The sequence below is a fragment of the Amblyomma americanum genome, chromosome 1, assembly GCF_052857255.1.
Source record: "Amblyomma americanum isolate KBUSLIRL-KWMA chromosome 1, ASM5285725v1, whole genome shotgun sequence".
NCBI lineage: Eukaryota > Metazoa > Arthropoda > Arachnida > Ixodida > Ixodidae > Amblyomma > Amblyomma americanum.
The window spans coordinates 486,300,226-486,307,381 of record NC_135497.1 but is presented as its reverse complement, the minus strand read 5'-3'; the positions used below and the strand labels follow the sequence as shown (position 1 = coordinate 486,307,381).

The window sequence follows — 7,156 nt, the reverse complement described above, 5'->3', positions numbered from 1 at the left end:
TCGCCCTGGGCAGGGCACCTTGGCGTTCGAAAGACGCAGGAAAGGATCGCAAAGAACTACTTCTGGCATGGAATGAAAAAAGACATAGCATGCTACTGCAAGCAGTGTAAATCATGCGCACTTCGCAGAGTCCCCAAAGGCAGGCCAGCAGCGCCGTTGCAGATCTTTCCAGATGTTCACCGGCCGTTTGAGCGAACCGCAATGGATATTGTGGGGCCGCTACCGTGCGCAACCTCTGGCAGGCGGTTCATTCTAGTGTTCGTGGACCATCTGACTCGATATGCCGAAACGTTCGCTTTAGAGAATCAGACAGCCGAGACGGTGGCGAGGGCGTTCACCGAGGGGGTAGTATTGCGACATGGAGCACGTAAACAGCTGCTAACTGATCAAGGGGCTAACTTCACGGGGCGGCTTATGAAAGACGTGTACGATCTCCTCGGTGTCAAGAAGCTCCAGACGACCGCTTATCACCCAGAGTGCAATGGCGCGGTGGAAAGGTTGAACCAGACCCTAATGCAGATTTTGTCTCACTATGTTGAAAATGACCAGCGCGACTGGGACCTCTGGCTTCCTTACGCGACCTTTGCCTACAGCTCGGCCGTCCACGAGGGAACGCGAATGAGCCCGTTTTCACTTTTGTATGGCAGGGATCCAGTGATCCCAGGCGCGGTTTGTGAGGGACCCAGGAGCCATTATGGCACGCTGCAGGACTATCGCGAAGAACTTGTACAGAGGCTAAGCTCCGCCCACGAGGTCGCGTCGAAGGCGCTGCGCAGCGCGGCAGAAGCACGCAAAAGACGGCAGGGGGTTGTCAGTAAAAACTCTGACCTCCAGGTGGGTGATCAAGTTTACCTGCAAGTAAATGTCACCCCGCGCGGCCTTTCGAGGAAACTGCATGCGAAATGGACAGGTACTTTTGAGGTAATCGAAAAATTGTCTGACGTCACGGTTCGTCTCCGGAACACGAGAACGCGCAATGAAAAATTTGTGCACGTGAATAAACTCCGTCTGGCCGAGGACAGCGAGATCACTGACGCCCAGCAACACTCGCTGCCGGCATCATCGCCAACAGGGCCGGACGCTCCGCCAGCACCCGCAATCGAGACCCTCGATGCAGGCATCCCGCCTGAGGCTTTTCTCGATTTGGAAATTCCAGAGCAGGCAGCTACCGTCGACGAACGGGCGCAGGGCCACGATTACGCGTTGCGAAGCCGAGGACCACTTCCCGTTCCTCCTTATTAAGCTTATCGGCATGGCAGGCCTACCGGAAGGCACCTGGCTATGCTACGGGGTACCGTTTCGTAAATACGTACTTATTGCTCCAGTTTCCAAGTCTGAGAGGCGCTTACATGCCTCCGGACATGCTCTGGTACAGCGCGGGTAACTGAATTGTGATGTGTTCCTGGCTGCTAACTTAATTTCCCGCTAGAGTGGTTTTGCCCCTAGGGAGGCGACGGTCTGCACGAGAGACTGATGTGTGATGTCGACGACCGAACGGCCTCTAAGAAGTTTCCAGATGTGACGTGTAGTGGTGGTGACGAACGCCCGTTAATAAGTAGCCAGTGCTTGAATGTAAACAGAATGTGCCTGACTGAATGCGGCCCTTATCAAGAATTTTGCCTCTGGAAAATTCTTCTTCCAAGAAGAGGGGATTGTGATGTGCGCGCTATGGCTTACGCTTTGTAGCCTTGCCTCCGGCGGCAGTGTTCCGACCCGGCTGGCAAGCACCGTCGCTGCCTCTGACGCGCCTGCAGACTTCCCCCCAACACAGGTCAGCGCACCCAACGTAGGGAGCCGGTATGCGCCTCACGAGAATGGGACAGGCGTGACGACTTTGCCGGGGAAGCTGAGTGCGGCGAAATTCCCCGAACAGCGCATTCCTGTGGACCGACGGAAGAAACACCGAGTTGCGGCGACGGCGGAAGGATGACGGAGCCAATCCACCGCCCGCATGTACCTGAGAGGCCCGCGGCAAGCCAAAGAATTCGCGACTGAAAGCCGCCATGATCCCCCCTTGCCTGGGGGTGTTTCGGTGGTGTGTGCGCGGTCACGTGCTGAGGGCGGAGCCTAGGAAGAAGCCCAAGACTTTGGACTCGACCAGCGACCGGGGGTTCCCTGGCTAGGTGCCTAGGGAAGACGAACGGAACAAAAACCAGAGGGCAGTGGGAGGAGCGGAGAGTTCCGTCCGGGTGGCCGCGATCGACCCTGAGCTGCTGAGCCCTCCCATGGTACTGTGGTGGAGCTGATGCCGCCCCCCCGACTCCACAAGAAGCCCCGTCTCGTCACCGGGTGAGCAGATCGCCGACCCCCTTCAGGCAACCACACCTGACGATTAAATATTTTCCTTACCAGTCAGTTGTAATGTTGACTCGTTCACTCCCGCCCTCTGCACGAATCCCAGACGGCAACCCACCGGGTTGCGAATTGTGACCCCTCATTGGGGCCGTCACACCCAGGTAGATCATAGACTACCCGAAGAGCACAGCTTTGGATTTTTAATGTTTACCGAGAGAATATTTGTGTCTTGAACATCCTTGAAATTCTTTTAATATGAGATTATCAGGTGTGTTTAGATCTTTGAAGGTGTCGCCAGATATAAGGAATGTAGTATCATGTACATAAATTATAAAACAGGCGGTAGTGTCATGAGTGTCGTTATCATTATTATACTGATTAAAAACAAAGGTCCAAGGATACTGCCTTAATGGGCACTGGTGTGAATTGAATATCTCAACTGCTTCGTCATAAAGTAATACACATAGGTCATTCAGAATAATTTGAAATTCATACGGTTTCTACTGAACCTAAACTGATTTAACGTTATGCAGCAACACTGACAGTCTTGCCACATGCAAGAAAATTGGCCTTTCTGCTCTCTTGGTTCTCCAATAACGGGTGAAATGCTGGATAAAATAAGTTTTCAGATATTTGAGGTCAAGAATGAGAAGCATTACTGCAGTTATTTCCTTGCAGGAACATGCACGGAAACATCTTAGCAGGCACCAACCATGTGGTCAGTGCCAGTGTGGTTTCAGCACTTCTTCGACAAGGTCTTCCTATGATCTTCAATGTGACCTGTTATGCACCTCTCAGAAAGAATTTTTTGTGGCGGTATGCTCAGTTTGTGTACCCATGTAACAAAGTAGCACCTTAATGATATCCCAAATGCCTTCAGTAGTGGCACCGTTGTAATGGTGTCACGTGGCAAATGAGAGATGAGCTTTGTAAGGAAGGCAATTTGTAATTATGCTTTCATGTACACTAATAGACGATATGGTTACAGGACTCATTCGGCATTTTGGGTTCAGATGTGAAGGTATTCCCTACGGACCTCCGCCTGAAGAATTTTCCAAAAAACAGACTCTATGTCATAACTAATTAGGATTATATTTGATCAGGCTTGTGTACAAACCCCACCTGCCTGGGTCTTTCGAAGAGATCCCATAAGAAGGGTTTCAGTAGGCAGCTGGCATGTTGAAATATATGGCCCAGACAGCTATGTTATGCATGTTTTGTAACAGTAAAAGCAAAATGCTCAAACTCTTTCGAAATAACGAAACGGGAGTGGGGAAATAGCCTAGGTAGGTGATAACAGAAGAGGGCAAATACGGGCTGGTTGGTACACGTTTTACGAATTGTAAAAACAGCGCAATCAAAGACGAGACACAAGAGAAGCACAAAACACCAGCGCTGACTAACAACCAAATGGTTTATTGCTACAGTTGAGGCAGCATATAAATGAAATGGCACGAGTAACAACACAAAATAAGCATGAGAGAAAGATACCGCACAACCACACAACTTGACTAAAAAAAGGGGGACGTCACTGATTAAGATACGCAAGTTCCTTTGATAGTAGATTTATCGATGGGCTGCTGATACAGGTGTTACCGAGCTTTCTGATATGGCAAGCCTCCGAAATGAGACTTGTGGTCTCATCTTTATAACGGGCGATGATAGTGGTCCTATTGAGGTGCGCTTCGCAATCATCACACTCAGCACAGTGCACAGCAAGATGGTTTCTGCGAGACTTGCAAAAGATATAGGGCCACCACGACCAGTCTCGAGGGGGGCGCGCGCGCTCTCCCTTCGAGAGACCGGCCGTGACTGAGCGTCCGGTTAACGGGGTGAGTGCCACGAGGCGGCGCTGGCGATGTGGTCGCTGCTGGCGCCACCATACCAGCGCACGGAGCCCATACCGCAAACCAACCCACTCAGGCCGGTATCTCCACTTCTCTTCGAACCACCCGACAGTCCATAAAGCATCAGTGGTGAAGGCGCTGTTCAGAAGAGTTGAGACACACTACAGCACAGAACTTGGCAGAAAAAAGGAACAACGCACGATATTCAAAGAACTCATCATGAACGGCCACCCAAAAGACTTTATTCAAAAAACCATTCGACGTCAAAAACACAACATTCGTCAAGAAACCAGCGCGCAAAGACCAACGCCACCACCAAAATACGTCACTTTACCTTATGTCGGAGGTGTCAGCGAACCCATCGCCCGAATCCTGAAAAAATCGGGTCTCCAGGTTGCGCACAAGCCCACAAACACTGTTGCGTTTTGCCTACCTGCTCCCAAAGACCGGCCGCCGAGAGAAAAAGCCCAAGGCATTGTCTACCTAATTCCATGCGCCGACTGCGACGCAAGCTACATCGGCGAAACCAAAAATTTCAAAGAAAGAATTCGGCAACATAAGAACGACGTCTGCAAATTCGCAACAGAGAGCAATCCAGTAGCCAAACATTCCGAGGACTCCGACCATAGAATCAACTTTGAAGAAACCCGCATCCTCGGAACCGGAACAAATTAACACAAGAGGCTCCTTCTGGAATCCTGGCATATCCAAACCACCCCGAACAATATCAACCGCAAAAAAGGAAACCTGCCCCCAGTATATGCCCAGGGACTTCGCTCTTCAACGCAACGAAAAAAAGTCGCCATTCAACCTCCCTGCAGTGCGCCAGCGTGACTAACTTTCCTTTTCTTTCTTCCTGGCAACAACAACAGACAGACAGACAGATATCCAAATTGGAACCCCGTAGAATATCTGTTACGGGTCCCAATTGGACTTATTTTTGGAAATGTGGCGGAGGGCTTGAAGGTTGCTTCACTTCCGCCACCGGTTGGCCCGGTATTGCACTGCCTCCGGGATCGGCCTTGGTCTTCATACCGCGCGTCTTTACTGTCCTGTCTTTCTATCCCATCTTTCAACTCTTCTACTATCTGCACGTGGTAGCGATTGTGGCTCGCCTTGAGCCAGTGGGCAGGCCTGTACACTTTCCTTTTCCGCCTTCCTGGCAACAACAGACAGATAGACAGACAGACAGATATCCAAATGGGTTGGGACCCGCAGAATATCTGATACGGGTCCCATTTGAACCCAATATATTGGACTTATTTTTGGAAACGTGGCGGAGTGCTTGAAGGCTGCTTCACTTCCGCCACCGGTTGGCCAGGTATTGCACTGCATCCGGGATCGGCCTGGGTCATTATACCGCGCGTCTTTTCTATCCTGTCTTCCTACCCCATCTTTTAACTCTCCTACTATCAGCACGTGGTAGCGATTGTGGCTCGGCGTGAGCCAGTGGGCAGGCCTGTGCACCTTCCTTTTCTTGCTTCCTGGCAATGACAGACAGACAGACAGACAGACAGACAGACAGACAGACAGACAGACAGACAGACAGACAGACAGACAGACAGACAGACAGACAGACAGACAGACAGACAGACAGACAGACAGACAGACAGACAGACAGACAGACAGACAGACAGACAGACAGACAGACAGACAGACAGACAGACAGACAGACAGACAGACAGACAGACAGACAGACAGACAGACAGACAGACAGACAGACAGACAGACAGACAGACAGACAGACAGACAGACAGACAGACAGACAGACAGACAGACAGACAGACAGACAGACAGACAGACAGACAGACAGACAGACAGACAGACAGACAGACAGACAGACAGACAGACAGACAGACAGACAGACAGACAGACAGACAGACAGACAGACAGACAGACAGACAGACAGACAGACAGACAGACAGACAGACAGACAGACAGACAGACAGACAGACAGACAGACAGACAGACAGACAGACAGACAGACAGACAGACAGACAGACAGACAGACAGACAGACAGACAGACAGACAGACAGACAGACAGACAGACAGACAGACAGACAGAAAACTGAAAGAGGGTTCGTAGCCCCGTGGGCCGTTTTCGGTTATAGAATATCTGATCCGGGTCCCATTTGAGCCCAACATATTTTTGGAAATGTGGCGGAGTGCTTGAAGGTTGCTTCGCTTCCGCCACCGGTTGGCCCGGTATTGCACTGCCTCCGTGATCGGCCTGGGGCATTATAGCGCTTCTTTTCTATCCTATCTTTAAGCTCTCCTACTTTCTGCACGTGGTAGCGATTGTGGCTCAGCTAGAGCCAGTGGGCGGGCCTGTGCACTTTCCTTTTCATTTTTCCTGGCAACAACAGAAGAAGAAGATACCAGATACCTGATTTAATATATTCAGCGGGTCCTTAGACCTAAGATATTAAACTTATTTTTAGAATATGGCGGAGTGCTTGCTTGAAGCACTCTGGGACGGGTCGGCCCGGTATTGCACTGCCTCCGGGATCGGGCCGCGGCATATTAGCACGGCGCGTCTTTTCTTTCACTCTTTGCTCTCCTATCCTTTACCCCTCCTAGTTCCAGCACGCGCCAGCGAGCTTGGTTTGGTTTGAGCCAGTAGGCAGGCCCGTGCTCTTTCCTTTTCCTTCTTCCTCTCAGAAACATCAGGCAGTCAGTCAGTCCCAGTGGATCTCGGCGGGGATACCTGATTTACATCTGCTGCTGGTTCTTGGAACCAAGCTATTAAACTTATTTTCGGAATATGGCATAGTTCTAGACGCACTCTGGCACGGGTCGGCCCGGTATTGCACTGCCTCCGGGATCGGCCCAGGGCCTATGGGCCTATTAGCGCGCGGCGCCTTTTCTATCTATCTTTCCCTCCTATCATTTAAGTCTCCTACTTTCAGCACGTGGCAGCGAGCGTGGCACGGCATGAGCCAGTAGGCAGGCCCGTGCTCTTTCCTTTTCCTACTCCCTTGCAGCAACGTCAGTCAGTCAGTCAGTCCCAGTC

The 7,156-nt window shown here is 51.1% G+C and overlaps 1 pseudogene; it reads left to right on the top strand.

Annotated features, from left to right (window-relative positions):
- The first annotated feature begins 5,026 nt into the window (after positions 1–5,026).
- Positions 5,027–5,172, top strand: LOC144116743 (U2 spliceosomal RNA; annotated as a pseudogene).
- The last annotated feature ends 1,984 nt before the right edge of the window (positions 5,173–7,156 follow it).